This window comes from Melitaea cinxia, chromosome 10, assembly GCF_905220565.1.
Source record: "Melitaea cinxia chromosome 10, ilMelCinx1.1, whole genome shotgun sequence".
NCBI classification, from domain to species: domain Eukaryota; kingdom Metazoa; phylum Arthropoda; class Insecta; order Lepidoptera; family Nymphalidae; genus Melitaea; species Melitaea cinxia.
In genome coordinates this window covers 2,542,605-2,560,744 of record NC_059403.1, presented here as the reverse complement: position 1 = coordinate 2,560,744, position 18,140 = coordinate 2,542,605, and the positions used below count along the sequence as shown (strand labels likewise).

General features: G+C 30.8%; 2 long non-coding RNA genes across 2 annotated transcripts; one reads left to right on the top strand and one right to left on the bottom strand.

Moving 5' to 3' along the window:
• Window positions 1-818: 818 nt before the first annotated feature.
• LOC123657035 lies at window positions 819-11,424 on the bottom strand. The gene is made up of 2 exons (XR_006743639.1): window positions 11,285-11,424; window positions 819-951 (listed from the first exon to the last, which is right to left on the bottom strand). It is a non-coding gene; the product is annotated as an uncharacterized LOC123657035 (long non-coding RNA).
• On the top strand, window positions 5,271-17,934 carry LOC123657036. Its single transcript, XR_006743640.1, has 3 exons — window positions 5,271-5,281; window positions 12,047-12,055; window positions 17,818-17,934. It is a non-coding gene; the product is annotated as an uncharacterized LOC123657036 (long non-coding RNA).
• Window positions 17,935-18,140: the final 206 nt, after the last annotated feature.

The window sequence follows — 18,140 nt, the reverse complement described above, 5'->3', positions numbered from 1 at the left end:
ATTAATGTAATTAGTCGGAGGTATTATTTTGAATGGTTTTCCCCGAATATTAAATACAAAATTAAATTTGTTATTTAAGTGTATAAATTAAATGATATTACAATTTTATAAACTCTTATTTTCATTTTTATATTACTGACTAACAAAAAACATACATAGGTTGTTAGGTACAACTTAAACCAATAACTTACTAAGATTTATTCCTTAACCTTTTCTCCGAAATCGTTCTCAGAACTCGTTACAAAAGAAATAAATGTGTAAAATATTTATATACAGTAAATTGCAGACACGTGTGCATTATAATATTAATAAATGAGATTTGTGTGCGTGCGTCATATTTTATTTTTTAAGTAAGACAAAAATACATACATGTATATTGTATGCGCTTGCTCGATCACAGTGCCAACGGGCTAAAGTAACCTTGATATGTGTAAGGCTGTAAGCTTATTTAATTGCTACTGCGAGAAATTAAAACTTTATAATAAATAATAAAATCTATATATCTTTAACATACACACAGTCGGCTGTTCCTATGGTTGCGTATAGGAACAGACGACAGTGTGTGAATGCTTGTGTAATACGTTACAATCGACTGATATAGACTGACAGACTCAGGCGGGAATCGAACCAGCCCCCGAAGTAAAAAGCAGGGTCACTATAAAAGAGAACTTTATAGAACAAAAAAGTATCACAATGGACGAGGATTAGCAATTCTAATTACATTTAAATATTCGTTGGTACTTGAAGAAAACGTATTTATATTTATTATTACAGCATAATCTTTCCAATGTTTTAATTTTATATTAAAAATGCTTAAGTGAGGAAAAATAAAACATTTAATTCCGAATTATCTCATACAAAACTCGTAATTGACACTTATACTCGTATTACTACTTATTACAAAATTCACGCCTCCAGTGCCGACTTCTGTGGAATACCTTCGTTTTAACCCTGAAACAGAAAAAAAAAATCGTTCTATATATGGTTTTGATGAATTAACTTGTGTTTTTGTTTTCGTTAGTTTTTTGATTACCGATTAAGAATACGGTTTTACCTAATAGAAGTATAAAGGTAAAATATTTATTAATTTATTTGTTTGTAATTGATAAAACCTATAACTACTGAAACATTAAAACGCATTACAACAGTAGTCGATATTGCAAAAGATCACGAAAAAAGAAAGGGCGATTTACAAGAAATTACAAAAAAGAACAATAAAAAAGCTAAAAACTAAAACCCGACTACGACAAAAAAAGATAGTAGGTACGTCACTTAATACGAGTAATATGACAAGTCGTTTGGGAGATACATTTAATATAATATGACACCAAATAGCCTATAACCCGCAGACAATTAAGACATTTCTAATGACCTCATTTATCTAAATATGACAAGTCGTTTGGATATGAGGAAGGGTGAGCATTCATACATAGGCAACTAAAATTATAACACTCTTTTTGGTTTTGCCATAGTCGGCTTAAAAAGTTATAGATTAATGTGACAAATGAAATTATATTTGTATGAATGAACAGAATGGGAACAGTCTCCCATATAAATCAGTCCCGTGTAGCAGCTATTTGTCAGTCCGGACACGGGTTCATTTCGAGACAATTGATTCATCGAGACGTGGCAAATATCGCTGTCGGTTTGTCGACCTACCTCCCCTGTATCTGTTAAACGCTACTATTTAAGAGTTATTTATAAATAACTCAATTTTTATAAATTATAATAAATTTTTATAATAAATAACTGTTTAGAATTCCTAATGTGAGAGTAACACAAAAATAAAAATCGCACATATTAAAAATAGCATGGTGTCGTCTCCTGTCAAAGATTTTCATTGTAATATGAAACTTTGAATAGTTACGGGTTTCTGTAAAGAACTCACTATAGACGGCGCCACGGTTCGCTTAAACCGAATATAAAAATCATCATATCAAAAATTTCGATCTAGCGGGTACATCGTTGCATAAGCGCCGACACGGTCAGCCGGAGACGCGGATTCGATCCCCGCTGGAGCGGTCAATTTTTGATATGATATTCAAAAATGTTTATAAATAACTTTTTAATCTATTTGTTTAAATTGTTTAAAATATATTACCGAACGATTTCTTTAATCAATTTATTTTTAATCATCTTCAATTTTGTTATAAAAAAATATTTTTTAAAACGATGTATTTAATCATTTTATGTATTTAAAAAAAATATATATTTAAAAAATAACTATTTCACAGGTTTTATATAGACGCGAAGACATAGTGGGAAGACTTAAACAATCACGATATTGCGTATTTTATAATATAAGCAATATTTACCCATATGTAACATTGTTCACGACTGTGTTACAAATATTACATTATATTCATTTCATAATCTTTAAAAGGTTAGGTTTGTTCGTTCCTAGTGTAGTTCTAAAAGTCAAGCTATGAAGCGTTGGAAAGTGAAAGTCAAACATTTTTTACTCACAATTAAACAAAATTATCTGACTCATTCACTCACTCACTCGTAACCTTGACTGATATTCGTGGGTACTTTTTTATGAATGGCCTAGAATAAAAACGAGCATGATTATCGCATGGATTTATTTGCGGAAACACATAAGTAATCTAAGTAATTATAGTTTTGAATCTATTGTAAAATAGGTTCTTAAAATTTAAAAAAGTAAACTGAAAATCTAACTAAATGGATACAATTATACAACACATTTCAAACAATCTTACAAATAATGTTAAGGGACATTTTAGTTATTAACTACAATTCCTCGTAAAAAGATACATTTCTACGTAGGCCAAGGAAAGATGTCATTTTAATTTTAATTAATAAATTAATGAATGACAAAAAATGGTTATAGCACAACACACGACATTAACCACAAGTATAAAATAATGAATTTTTAATTATGTGGATGAATAAAAAGTTTACACATACAACAAACACTTTAAATAATAATTGCCTTCTTGAAGTCATTTTCTGCTGGGCATAGGCCTCTTTTCCCGTGTAGGGGAAGGATCCGAATTTAATCCACCACGTTGCTCCAATGCGGGTTGGCGTATATATTTCCTACTATGAGTGACGATCGCTATCAGGTGTACATGATAACAACCGGGACAGGCGGCTTAATGTGCTCTCCGCAAACACGCAATTTTACTTAGTTATAAATCGTAAGCGTGTATGAAATATTCTTAAGATTCACTACACTTTATCTAAATAGATACACGATACACGTATTCAGTTTTATTGAATAGATATACAAAGTTATAATGTCTGGTATTCTTTACAATATTACATATATTAAATCCGTTAGATAAACCAAACATTACCTGTGCGCCCATGGCCTTTGTACATGAAACCATAGCATTACGTTCTGTAATAAGATTTAAAATCCGGTACGTGAGCAGTCTGAAACGTCGTCAGTCAGAACCTAGACCGTGAAATTCCTTTTTAACCGACTTAAAAAAAATAAGGTTCTCAATTCGACTGTAATTTTATATGTAGGTATGTTACCTCAGAACTTTTGACTAGGTGGACCGATTTACCTAGGATTTTTTTTCACGTGGAATGTGATCAACAGAACTCCCCATTTGAAGGACCGCAGTTACCTGGTAGTCAAACAGCGTGTACATTTTATGTATTATTACAACGTAGAATCAATTGCTTATACCTAAAGCTTACAAATTTGCCGTTTTTCTATAACGAATTTAAACCTGTACTCACTAAATCTGTAAGGTAAATAATATTACCATTTTTAGTATTAATATATCATTATCAACATCATCATTACAGCCTATACAGTCATTATTATAGTAGCTTTAAAAATATAAAAATAAATTTTTACATATTTTAACCATTACTTTTTACATATTTTAACCATTTTGTTTTATTTAAAATTTTAAATCTTCCGCAATTGATTTAAAATTTTCAGAACAACTATTATGTTAGTTCGATATGATTCAATATCTAAAATTGTATTCTATTTTCTGACACCATACAATGCTCAATAGCCAAATCAATTAGTTTTCTTCGCTATATATTTATTATCTTTAAAGAAAGTGTAGCACAGCTGCAGCGGGTCATAAACATTTACAATTAGTTACGCTTCAAAGATCACGGACTTCCGTGACACCTTGACATGCCAATACAATAAACTAATACGAAGATAAAAACCGCCCAGGAATAAATAAATGTAAAAGAGATCAAAATCTGATAATGATTGTCTAAATATAAAGTAAATATTAATTTAAAGAGTTTTGACTTTTGGTTAGTAGATACTTGGTACTTCAATAATTTCGTTAGTGAAAAGTGAGTGGTTTTATTACGTGTTATTTAATTATTAGGTATATAAACAAATAAATATGTGGGTGTTTTTATGTCACATTAAATAACGTTTTGAATAGAGCTTTAATTTGAATATATTCTTTGTTCAGTACATATTAGTAGGTCAGGTCATATTTTAATATAATATAATAAGATATAAGAAGATAATAAGAACTAAATATTTATAGCTATAACAGATAACAGTATTTATAAAGTTATTATAATTGTATATGTGCGGGTATGTCAGAAAATAATCGCCCGATGAATTTTTCTACTACCGTTCTGGATCCGTGGTATTACTACATTATTAGACCATTTTAATAACTCTCCCGACAGGCTGCTTTCTCTTGCTTTTGTTTAGAAATCGTATTTTTATGCGAATCGAAACTATTATACAACACTATTACACTACTATCTACATGAGTTTGTGTTCACTAATTTAAACATCTTTTAAAATTCAAAATATAATTTACATAAGGACGAGTAAAACCAGTTTTTCAATTGTACGAGAATCGTAGACAATTCCTAATGCCACTACAATAAATAAATAAACAGGTATACATAATTTAACATGTTAGTTTATTATTACTACAAGTTTTCGACTGCGCAAAGCATTTTGCGCGTATCTTTTGTAGGTTATAAGTATTGGAATGTATAGCAAAATTCTATAAAGCATATTAAAATTTTCGCAAAATTAATTTAAAATTTTTATTAAAAAAGAATTATCAAAATCGGTTTATAAATAACGAAGTTATCCCAGAACATACATTAAAAAAATGTATATATATACGGTCGAATTGAGTAACTTCCTCCTTTTTTGAAGAATATAATGACTAGTGATTTTTGATTTTGTTTTGAGATATGTTAGGAATTAATAATGTTGAGGTAGAACACATCAAGAAATATTTTTGCTTTGAACCTGAATTAGTCTGACTTGGAAAGAAAAAATACAGTTATTTATATTACTGTTCTCAAGCATTGTTGTATTCCTGTGGTGGGTTAGGAAGGTAGGCAGAGCTCCTGGGGAGGTGAAAAAGAGGGAAAATCTAGTACCTACTGATACGTACCTGAAAATCTAGTGACTGATACTGCAATAAATAACGAAAGCATTAATTTTCATCATGGGGTTATACTATAGAGTAACAGCTCTTTAAAGTGAATGATTCTTGTTTTGTATTGGAAGACCTTACGAAGACAACGTCAGCATTCATTATAAGTTACCCAATGAAATTAAGTGTGCCCGCCCCACTCTGCTCTTGACTACGTTCTTTCATATAAGTTTTATAATTTAAATATCAACTTTATTTGTTAATGTTTTTATATTATAAGTTCTTTATTATGTGCGATGAAAAAATCGTACGAGAAATTGCCATTACCGATTTTTGAGTTAACTAACTAAAAAACCATATAAAAATTATACCTAACGATGAAATAATAAGGACTTTATTTTGTAATTAAACTGTACTTTTTCTAAAGAAAAAAAAAACATATTAGAAAACTTAGATAATCATCCTCATCACCGATTGAATAATTATTTATTTATTTATTTATGTATTTACCTACTTATTACGTAATTATTGTCGAGTTTTTCAAATCTTCAAAATGTTAAAGTTTATTATAAATAAATAGTTGTGATTATGAAATGAACTATAGTGACTCAAGTGACATTTCTCCGTAACTGTTCCGTGATTACTCGCTTTATTCGCCTTGCCCCGATGACACAGTGGCCAATCGACTTGTAATGATGCGACAAGTGATGTCTGTAGGGTTGTGAAAAATCACTTCTAGATGTTATACGTATATTATTGATGATTTTTTCTGTCTTATGACCTTGAGCCGATTACAATAACCGATATAGTAATTGACAAATATTTTTTATAATCGAATAGAAATAAAATATTGTTAAGTTATAAAATTTGTATAACAAAATTTTATGTATACATTGATTCAGATATTTACAATTAGTTAACACTAAAAAGAAGAAGATAAAATTTGTGTGTAAAATGAAAAAGTGAAACAATTGTAGATTAGCTATCAGCTATCTACATTTCCACATACAAGTTGTCACCCAGTGTTCAAAATTCGATTATATTATTTAAAAATATTAATTAAAAAAAAATTAAAATAAAGAACCTTTTTTTCAATTTTTTTCAATTTGACTACAGACTTTGACAATCAACAAAAGAGTAAAAAAGGAGTAATATGCGCGTGTGTATGTGTCAAATACATGGTAGTGTGTGTAATGTTCTTTTTATTTATTATTTGAATATATTTTTATACATAATTTAAAAAAAATATTAGCATTCTTCACTCCTTTTGTATATAAAATATAAGTATACGAAATATTATACACCTCCACCCGCGCAATTTTCGTAAAAAGGGGTACAAAGTTTTTGTTTCACGTTGTAATAAGCATTAATATACGAAAGAAAAATTGCTTTTTGTTTTGTTTAACTTATACTACAACTATATATTAAACATAACAATTAATGTTATAATTATTATTATTTAACGATAAATCATTAATGAAGTATAGGTGACAAACATTAGGACGAGTGGCAACCGCATCGCACTGTTTCTAACCGGCTCAACAACTTTCGCATCTTGCCCCGGGCAAGTGAACTATTACGTCACGACTTATGAGTTGACATTACTGTCTACTTTAAATAATGAAAATATTTCATAATACTCTAAGATTTATAATTATTTTTAATACAGTATTTGTAAAACGTGTTCTGGAATAAATATTAAGAGCGAGTGAATATAATTAGCTAAATCCAATGTAAAAATTTGGTTCGTAAAATAAATTGATAATAAAAATAAAATATATAATCATTTTAAGATCAGAATTATAAAATGAGTATGAAATATCAAGTAGTATAAATTTAAGCAATTATGTTAAATAAATAAATTAACCCAAAAACGATTAAAATAACGAATAAAAATAAAACATCAGAATTTTTTAATCTCTCCTTTCTGAAAATAAACTATTTCTAGAAACATCTATTAATTCTTCGCCTTCTTACGTTTTTTTATGTCCAAGCATATAGCCTTTGCATTTTTTTGGATGAGTGTACGATTTGTAGATAATTGGAACATACCCATAAGTAGGTATTTAAATTATTTAAGTTTATGAATTTGGTTATCAGGTTACGTTATCGGTTATTTAATATATATAGTTAATTCCTACGCATATACGAGTATATACTTATCCACGACAACGCGTTGGCACAACGGTCATAGCATTGGCTTGTGGCTGTTGCGCCGGCGGTTGCGGGTTCGATCCACACACATGACAAACATTTGTATTGGCTATACTTACAGACGATTGCCGTGGTCTGGCTGTTTGTGCAGTCCTTGTGGGGCTTCCCACCGTGCTTCGGAGAGCGCGTTAAGCCATCGGTCCCGGTTGATATCATGTACACCTGATAGCGATCGTTACTCATAGTAGGGAATATATCTGCCAACCCGCATTGGAGCAGCGTGGTGGATTAAGCTCTGATCCTTTTCCTACATGGGAAAAGATGCGTATGCCCAGCAGTGGGATATTACAGGCTGAAGCGTAATACTTATCTATGGATGTATAACTGTATATATATTTGAAAATGCTTTGACTTTCATCATATCAAGGCTGTTAATTTTTGTTATAATTATAATTCTTTAATATTTATATTATTGTATTAAACGGCCCAGTTCAAAAAACAAAATCTCTATCCAAATGTGTATCAATAATAAACAATTCAATTTTAGTACAATCTTTGTTTAAAACGACCGAGACGATGATCTTAATAACTAATTTAAATTAATCACTTAAGGTCCTTGAGTGTATTGCATAAGAATTTACTAATTAACTTTTTAATTCTTTCACTTTTGACCTTGATGTTTATAAGAACCTTAAAAATATCATTCAAGCTATGTGTACGATACTACCTTCACTTCCTAATATCGTTCATACTTCAATGTTTTCAATTTGGTTGATATTTATGGTTACCGTTTTAATTCTATCAATTTAATACCGACTTAAAGAACATAGCAAGTTTAGATAACGTTAGGAATTAGGTATTAGGACTTTATGAAGAAGTATTTATATTTTCCAAAAAAAAAAACAAAAGCATAGTTAAATGTTTGCTCTTTTGCGTCCGTAGAAAATATCGTCTCCGGTATGAGTAAGAATAATAACACTGCTCCTATCTATGAAATGCTATGAACGATAACGGTGAAAAACGTGATTAAAACAATCAAAGTTTAATTAAAATGATGATTTTGTGTTTTAGTCGAAGTCTGGTTATGTTAAATACGCTCCAAAAACGATCAACTGTAGATGTGCAGTATGTGTATGTGTCTACCCCGAAATATGTGTAGCTCCATTTTTTTATACAATTAGGTCAGCAAACAAGCGTACAGCTCACCTGATGGTACGCGATTACCATAGCCTATAGGCTCCTGCAACATCAGAAGCGTACAATCCCCCCAGGAGCTCTGGTCACCTTAATTACTACAGGATCACAACACTGCTTAAAAGCAGTATTATTTAGCTCTGGTCTTCTTTAAGGTTGAGGTGCTATCCCAGTCGGGTTGCTCCAGAATTTAAGCAACATATTTCTTACTATGCTCTACCTCAGCTTTTTCAAACAATTTAATTTTTAATAATATTAATCACGATCAATTAAATATACTATCTAACGTCAAATGTTTTCTTTTCTAAATTTAACTGGCTATTCCATATGTTTATAATAATTTTAGTACAGATATTTTTATAGAGCATTGAAAGTACGTCCAACCTAATCGAAACAGTTCGTTTACGACGCAACTTTACTGGTGTTTTACTATTTCAAAATTTACTGTTTTCTTGCAGTAAAATATCGTACAAAGATTTATGATTTAACTGGTGATGTCAAACGTTATAAACTGAGAATTATTTAAAATAACGACTTATATTACACATAGGTAGTTGTGCAAATGAAACATTTTTACAGTTACGTACTCAGAGGAGTTAGAACAGGACCTTGATAATAAGATCGCCAATAACATGTCTGTAAATATCTTAAAACTGTAATACGAACATACTTGAAATGTTTAAAAAAAATGGCGTCAGGACTCTATGGTGCCCCGGTCGGAACGAAGTTCCTTTCGCTTTTTGGTAAACATTTGCTGTATATATTATGTACAAACCTCTACAATTAAAAAAAAAGAATCTGTTCCTGTCCCCTCAAAGCCCAAAACCTCTATTACCTAATATACACATCCTTATAATTTAAATTTAAGTTACAGTAACCTACAGTTATTTAAAGAAATGTTTTGATAAACTCTATAACTAAAACGTGTTAGCCAATGAGACGAGCAAAACAAAAAGTTTTTCGAAATTTATTGCTTGCAAGTGTTCACTTGGTGAACTATTACGTAAAAAAATCAATTGATAAAGTAACATTCATCTATTACTTGATTTGAAATCCCTTAAAACTGTACTTGTGGCAGTTAGGACAATGGCTTACTTGTATCATTATTGTTTGATCACTGTCCATGAAACATCACTTTGTCAACTGTGTCCAACTGTGTGTTGTCGTGTTTGCTTTAATATGGTTGTACATTTATTTATAAATGTAGTCTATGATAAAATTAATATTGTCAAGTATAATAAATGTAATAACTGCTAGCAAACCATATTAAATAAATAAATTAACTGTGTGATTAGTTAAATGAGTCCAAGAACTGTATTTGATTTCATTCAGCACTGGCTGTTGCGCTGGCGCCCTGGCTGGATTCCCGCTCACGACAGACATTTGTATCGGCCATATAGATGTTTGTCGTGGTCTGGGCGTTGTGCTTGTATATTGTGTTTCCAGACCCCCGACACAGAAGGAAATCCTACTGGGGGCCGTTGAGTGTGAAGCGTTTATTTATATTTATAAAATTTATATATATACTGCAACCGACTAGTTTAATTAGCTATAAAAAGCCTAGTCGCTTTAGAAAACCGTGCCCTTCTATCTACGTTAGCGTCCTAAATGACGTCCAATAAAACAGCTAGGTAATCGGCTAAATAATCATTAACAACTTGCCCAGTCGATAGATAAAATGCCTACACCAAGGAATTGCTAAAGCAATGTAAATTTCATGTTTCGCTAGTTTTGAAAATTTCCTTTAACTTAAGTCTACTAATATTATAAATGCGAGTTTGTTAGGATGCATGTTAGTATTTATATATGTATGTATGTATGTATGTATGTATCCATTTTAATGAAATTTGGAAACGTAGATAATAAGAGATCTAGAATAATACAGGCTATTTTTTATCCCGACATACCCACGGGATCGGAAATTACGCGGGTGAAACCGAGTAATAAAAATGTTCACTGTAAACAAATTTCTATAATCACTGTAAGGCAGGGTGGAATGGTTGTAATTGTACATTTGTTGTATTTCTTTCAAATAGTGGTACATAAAATTAGATTAGATAGAGAGAGAACTGAGTTTAACTTCGTACTCGAATCAGAAACTCGTAAATATCTATTTATATTTATAAATATTTTTAATATCTTAAATACTTTAAATGGTAAACAGTGAGTTAATCCTAAAAACGAAAGTGTAAAGTACAAACAGATTGACTTTAGTAATGAAAAGAGGATATGAAGCCAGGAATGCGCATTGCCAGCTGACGTTGTCTGGCAAAAGGCCAGCAAGGTCGTCAATACTTTCTATATTTTTCAAGAATTACAAGAAGAAGAAAATTTTGTAAGTTTTACCAATACTTAACAAAATTTTAATGAAATGTGTATAAAAAAAAAATATTTCGTCCATGCATTCTAATAATCACAGGAATTTAAAATAATTGTGTAATAAAATTTGAGATACCTGAACAACAATAGATTAAGATATACCTACTTAGTAATAGGATGCAATTTTGTGTAACTTTATGTATTTTGTATTGTGATCAAAACAAATTTATAGTGATAAAAAGTGATTTCCTTACAATTTTTATGATGTGCGGTATTATTTGCACTTTTCCAGGCAACCTTGCCCCAGGGCCGGCGACACACACTCTAGTAATAGCTCGCGTCTCGCGCGATGCGTGGGCGCGCGATGTTTCTTTACAACAAGAAACGCTCAAAAGAACTCGCGCGCATCTCATTTCACAACACTTTTCAAATTTTGCTTCTATTTTTTTTTCGTGTAAAAATACATGTGGATTTTTGTTATTAACTTTATTTTTTTGAATGTTTATCTCGGTGCTATCTTCCAGCGGTTTAAGTGATGCGGTATTTACAGTTTTGTGCAGTGATTCTATACAGGTAATATTACTAATTGTTGCCGAATATCGTTGCATGAAAACGTAAACGTAATTTAAAAAATTAATATATTCAATGTTGTAATTACTGATGATTGAAGTAGATATTATAAGATATTTAGTAACAAATAAACAGAACAGTTAAAACCCCTAAACTATATCTTAGCATTCATTAACAGAAAACCAATTAAGTGCAATTGAAACAATTAATAATCTCTTTAAAAATCTGTTTTCGTGCTGGTTAGGAGGAAAATCAAAATATGTGCCTTCAATTTTACAAGACAATTGTATACATATAATATTTTTTTAGTTATCGGAAAAAAAATATTTAAACTGAAAATTGGAACCACTTTACAACTAAAAAAATATTATCTGAAATCAAGCAATTTTGAGCTTTATATAGTTAGTGCAATAAAATTATGATCAAAATATTATTATCTATAAGAGTACATTCATGTTATTTAAGTAAGCTCTTACGTACTAATTAATTGTAATGTGATGCTTATTCAAGTATGAATCCCATTATTCCGAACATATGACGGGACAGAAAAATAAAAGGTGAACAATTGTTGATTGCATAAATTTTTTTTAATTTATCGATAAAAAATTACCGATAATTTAATTAATTATTTCATAATATATAAGTCGTGGAGTTTATATAATTTATGTTATTATTGAGATGCAAAAACGAAAAATTAAGGACATTAAGGTTAAACACGGTTGTTTCATCACAAAGCCGTTATAATATCGGTTCATATTGTAAGTGTAAATTGAGCAACATAACATGTCAACACAGCTTTTAAATACGATCCTTATTACATTGACCTTAAGAGTTATTATAATGTTATTCTTTATTTACTATACGGCATACCCCTATACTAGTAGTTTCAGATAGTTTAAAATGTTGAAAGGCAATAATTTTTGAAGGTTGTAAATGTACATAATACTAAAAATCTATATATTAATATGTGAAGCAAAAACTTTGTACCCCTTTTTACGAAAATTACGCGGACGGAAGAGTATTTCGCACATTTATAGTTTATATAGTAAAGGAGTGCAGAATGCTCATTTTTTTTTTAATTATGCATAAAAAGTTTACACACACTAAAATTACACACACTACCATGTTATTTGACACACACACGCATATTTTACTTTTTTGTTGATTGTCAAAGCTCAAGTCAAAGTAGTCAAATTGAAAAATTTAGAAAAAGGTTCTTTATTTTCATTATTTTTTGGTTTTCTTTAATTTAAAATTTTCATTATGGTCGAATTTCGACTAGTATCAATAAAAATATATTTGTTTTAATAAAGAATTATACTATAAATTTTTACATACAAACATTGCTTATAAAAATATAAAAAAATATTTGCAAATCATTGTTATGATCACCATAGATTCAATTTTTGTAATCAAATTTTTCCCAAACAGGCCTACCCACGAAATTTTACTCGCGTTGCCGGTACTAATTATTTATTGCTTTACTTATATAAAGCATAATGCAAGGTTACAAATCCTAATGTATATTTAGTTATTACTTACATATCCATGTTTTCGACAGGTTTAGTATTCACCAATTTGGTATACCTTACCACTAATAGAAGGTCTGGACTTGGCATTTCATGAATGGCTTACCAGTCATTCATGAAATGCCAAGTCCAGACCTTCTATTGAAATGGCAGGTCAAAGTCTTCATCATGTGGTTGTATAATACCAATATTATTCTTATCTGCACGCCTAAAATACGTAAGTATTATACAATATACAAGGAAGATACTGCCATAGCCTTTTGAAAAAACATCATGAATTATATAAATGTAATAGAATACAAACCTGAAACTAGAAATCGACGGGGTCAGATAAATATTATGAAATAATAAACTACATTGTAATTGCTTCTGTACAATATAAAAGTACTTGTTCATACAAATAGATGAGCTGATAATTGATAGATAAACTATATAGATAGACGTATTTTTTTTGTCAAAACACGCAACAATTATTGTTTTGAAAAAATATTTAATAAACATAATTAGCTTAACTTTTAATTTTTACTTACATTAAATTCTCTTTAAAAAATTAGTAAGGTTTTATATTTATATTATTATTACAGTAAACTTGCCCGAAGCTTGTTTGCCGTTCATCGTATGAAGCAAACGTTAATGACTATTATTAAACATTTATATTTGTCACTGTAAAATTTCTGGCTATTGATTCGAAATGTAAATATTACTCGTAAACTCAATATCTCTGCTTGTTGTCAACCGGCTAAAAGATAGATATTATAATTTAAAAATAGCTAAAATAAATAGCTACTAATCTAGTGTTGCTAAGTGCAATACTCGATAGCGGTTGGTCCAATTTGGCTAATTTTCGGAGACGATGCTGATTTTTCTCGAGATGACTCCTATATGGAGAGAAAAATCAGAAAATTCATGTTCTACTTTGTTTAGTTAATATTTTTTTGGAATTATAGTGTAAAGAAATAGGAAAATGCTCAGTTTTTTTTTTTACTTTTTAACCGACTTCCAGAAAAGGAGGAGGTTCTCAATTCGACTGTTTTTTTATTTATGAACTTTTGACCGGGTGGACCGATTTCGACAATTTTTTTTAATTGAAAGGTGGTGTGTGTCTATTGGTCCCATTTAAATTTATTTGAGATCTAACAACTACTTTTTGAGTTATGTCTAATAATGCGTTTTTACTTGACGCTTTTTTCGTCGACCTACGTTGTATTATACCGCATAACTTTCTACTGGATGTACCGATTTTGATAATTCTTTTTTTGTTGAAAAGGGGATATCCCTAGTTTGCTACCATGATAAGGGAACCATGATCTGATGATGGAATCCCAGAGAAATCGAGGGTAACTCTGGAAAATACGCAATAACTTTTTACTGGGAGTACCGATTTTGATAATTTTTAATTTAATCGAAAGCTGATGTTTATCATGTGGTCACATATAAATTTTATCGAGATCTGATAACTACTTTTTGAGTAATCTTTGATAACGCGTAGTTACTTGACTATTTTTTCGTCGATCTACGTTGTATTACTCGTCGATGAAATTGAAGTCGGTTTTTTTTCTTTTGTGAGCAAACACAAATATTTATGACATATACTAGCAACTCTCTTTTTGTACCGGATAATATGTCAATAAAGAGTATTGTTACAACATTAACACGTCATATGAAGCGTTGCGTATGTGCTAGCAATTTAAATCTAGTAATCGTTAGTATTTGTCTCTAATTGTATTTATTTGCTAATAAATGTTTTAAACAATTAAAAATTAAAATATAAATAAATCGATGTATAAAAATTTAATTTATTGAAATTGTTTTAAGCATTATTTCCTTCTGTATATAAACTATAATACGAGTATACCTAAGATTTTAGATTAACATGGTTACTCCTATTACTAAACTATTCATAAACGGGATACTTACCTACCATGGTTTTTATTTTCATTTTGCGGAGCTCGATATTTAAACATTCATTACAGCCTATAGATACAGTCCACTGCTAGTCATAGGCCTCCACAAGTTTACGCCAAAAATAACGTGAACTCATGTGTTTTGCCCATAGTCACCACGCTGGGCAGGCGGGTTGGTGACCGCAGGGTTGGCTTTGTCGCACCGAAGATGCTGCTGCCCGTCTTCGGCCTGTGTCTTTCAAAGCCAGCGGTTAGATGGTTATCCCGCCATCGGTCGGCTCCTTAAGTTCCAAGGTGCTAGTGGAACCTTGTTATCTTTTAGTCGCCTCTTACGACACTTACAGGAAGAGAGGGAGTGGCTATATTCTTTGGTGCCGTAGCCGCACAGCACAATTTAAACATTAATTGACATTAAAATCGAATATCGAGCTCCACAAAATAAAAATAAAAAACATATTATTTAAAAACATATAATTTTCAGCTTTTATGAAATAACGAAAGTCTGGCCTTCCTGGGCTCTCGGTCTAATAGTAAATATCCCGTTTTCGAATAGTTTTATAATATAAATTATATAAAATGATATTAATTATGTATGTGTGAGTGTGCAGGTACGAGTAGATGCGGAATAAAACGTAACACATTAACGCTTGAATGATCCGATATAAACCCACAATGCAAGAGCGTGTCATAATTACGTACACCGGTTGCAACAATGCGTAATAGAACCGGAGTATTGGCCGTGTACAACGTACGTTTTTTGCACGTACATAAGCTTGAAATTTAAAATCGAACATCAGAGTTTTAAATGTTGCTCCATAGAAAGTTAGCGGTCTCATAGGTATACGCGTACAAATGAGCATGCCAGGACAGCGCCTAAGCAAAAAACTAATTTTTTTTCGAAGTAAAATTTTACTACGCACGCTTGACTTGGGAAGTAAGCTGGTGAATGCGTGACGAGAGCGTTACGAAAAGTGTGATCTGGCGAGGCGTACGGAGCAAGAGAAATAGGTACGAGCACACATTTTCTTTCTCTCTCGCATAGCCAGTTACGTTTCGTATATCTAAGACACAGTCCATGCCTATTACTAAAGAATTTTTACTTCAGTCCACATTCCTTTATTATTTTTAAGTAGTAGATTACTTATATTTGCATATTTTTATTAAAAATACCATTTTGGTTCCAAACCTTTTAAAAGCATTTTATACCTAGTGGTTAGTTGTTGGTTCTAATGGTTAAATATCTTGAAAACGATAAAGTTAGCAACTTTAGTTTTTAAGATATTTTTGGCTAATTTTGTACTTGAAACTGAAATAATTATCATTCTGAGATTCCTGATATTTCGGCGACGCAGACGCTATGCCACGGGACGAAATGTCTCCCTAATAACTGTAGACTCGCGAATTAAAAAAAAATCTTATTATACCAATCTAAATAGCGTTATGCATGCAATCGCGTTTTTGAAGGTTATAGGCGCCTAGTGAGGCTAGTGACCTTTCCGCTTACTTACCTATTATTCAATATTGGGCAGTTGAAACAGTCGTGTCAATAATGCTTTGCAAAAACGTCGCAGTTCAATATCGAGTGATTAATTCAGCTTTTAACATCTTACTAGTGGGCATAAGCCTCTATAGAGCTTTTCCGTGTAGGCCTACAAGGATGTTGGACAACATTATCTTAGATAAAATACAAGGATATAGGAAGAGGAACCAAGATGGATGGTGGCCAGGATGGTTTTGAAGTGTAATATGAGTTGTTATTATTCAGTTAATTTTAAAGTTTATTTTTTCCCATAAAGAAAAAAATAGTAACATTTGTATTGTTAATCATCCTACACGTAGACTATACACGTATGTTGTTATGTATGTCCATATATAAATTAAAAACAACGGTTGTGCAAGGTAAAAAATTATTGGTGTCACTATTAATACGAAATTGAGTATAAGACGTCTGATGTCTCGTGCGGTACCATGGCAGTTTCTTAAAACCTGTCTCCGACCTTGGCTCTTAATACCCGAGAACAACCGGTACCTCGTTGATATAAACAGTCTGATAATTGTATGTGACATTTTCACATAAAACTATTAAAAAAATATACTGTCTACTTTAATTTTTTTTTATTGTAGATGTTGAAGCACCACCACCTTGTCGATGTAATTGAAGTCGGTTTTTTTTTCGTTTGCAAACAAACACAATTATTATTATTATTTTAACAAATTGAAACAAGTACAGCGTACAAATGTAAAAAAATACAGGAATTGAGAAAAACATACTTCATGAACGCAATTAAGCAAACCGATTGAATTTCTGTTCATCAGATAAAGTAAGAAAAAATAAATGGTACCCTCTTATTTATAATTTACTATTTTATTTAGAAATATTTAACGTAGCAACCGAACCCCCTCGTCAATTAAGGGAAAGTTTCTCTGTCAGTTGCCCAAGTTTCCGTTTGATTTGACGTTTTTGCACTAATGACCGATTGGGGGTGCCGTTGCCGCCCAACCTCCTTAATGGTGCTTGATGCCTGGTATTTGTTCGTAATTATTGACATTTAATACCGGTTATTAAACTTTTATTACCGAATATCATAGTCATCTTTGATGACAATTTTTAGTCAAGTAATTAAAATCAATATAGGCTGTAAAAGCATTTATTTCCTTATATATTTTATTTATTTATATTACATTAACTGTCGCAGCTTTACCCGCGGTGAAGTATATAGTATATTCAATAAAAAATAACGTAAGTTATAAAAATATCCCGTGTTTTATAAGAATACCACAAAGATAGAATTAAAAAAGTAGGGGAGAGAGGGGCTTGTTGTAACATTTTTCATGAAAACTAATATATCTTGAAATCTATTGATTATATTGCTACTAAATAAAGATGGATGGATGCTGTAACTATTCCTCTACCCAATAAAGTAAAAATAATACCATAACTATTAGTCATTATTTTACAATCAATTATTTTCTAGAAGAAGTGCGGTGTTACAACTTACCTCATGCTTGGGGCAAGTTGTAACATCTACCGGGGCAAGTAGTAACGACAAAAAAAAAAACGACACTAATACCTGTAATCATTTATTCTTTGTTTATTTTTAACAAAA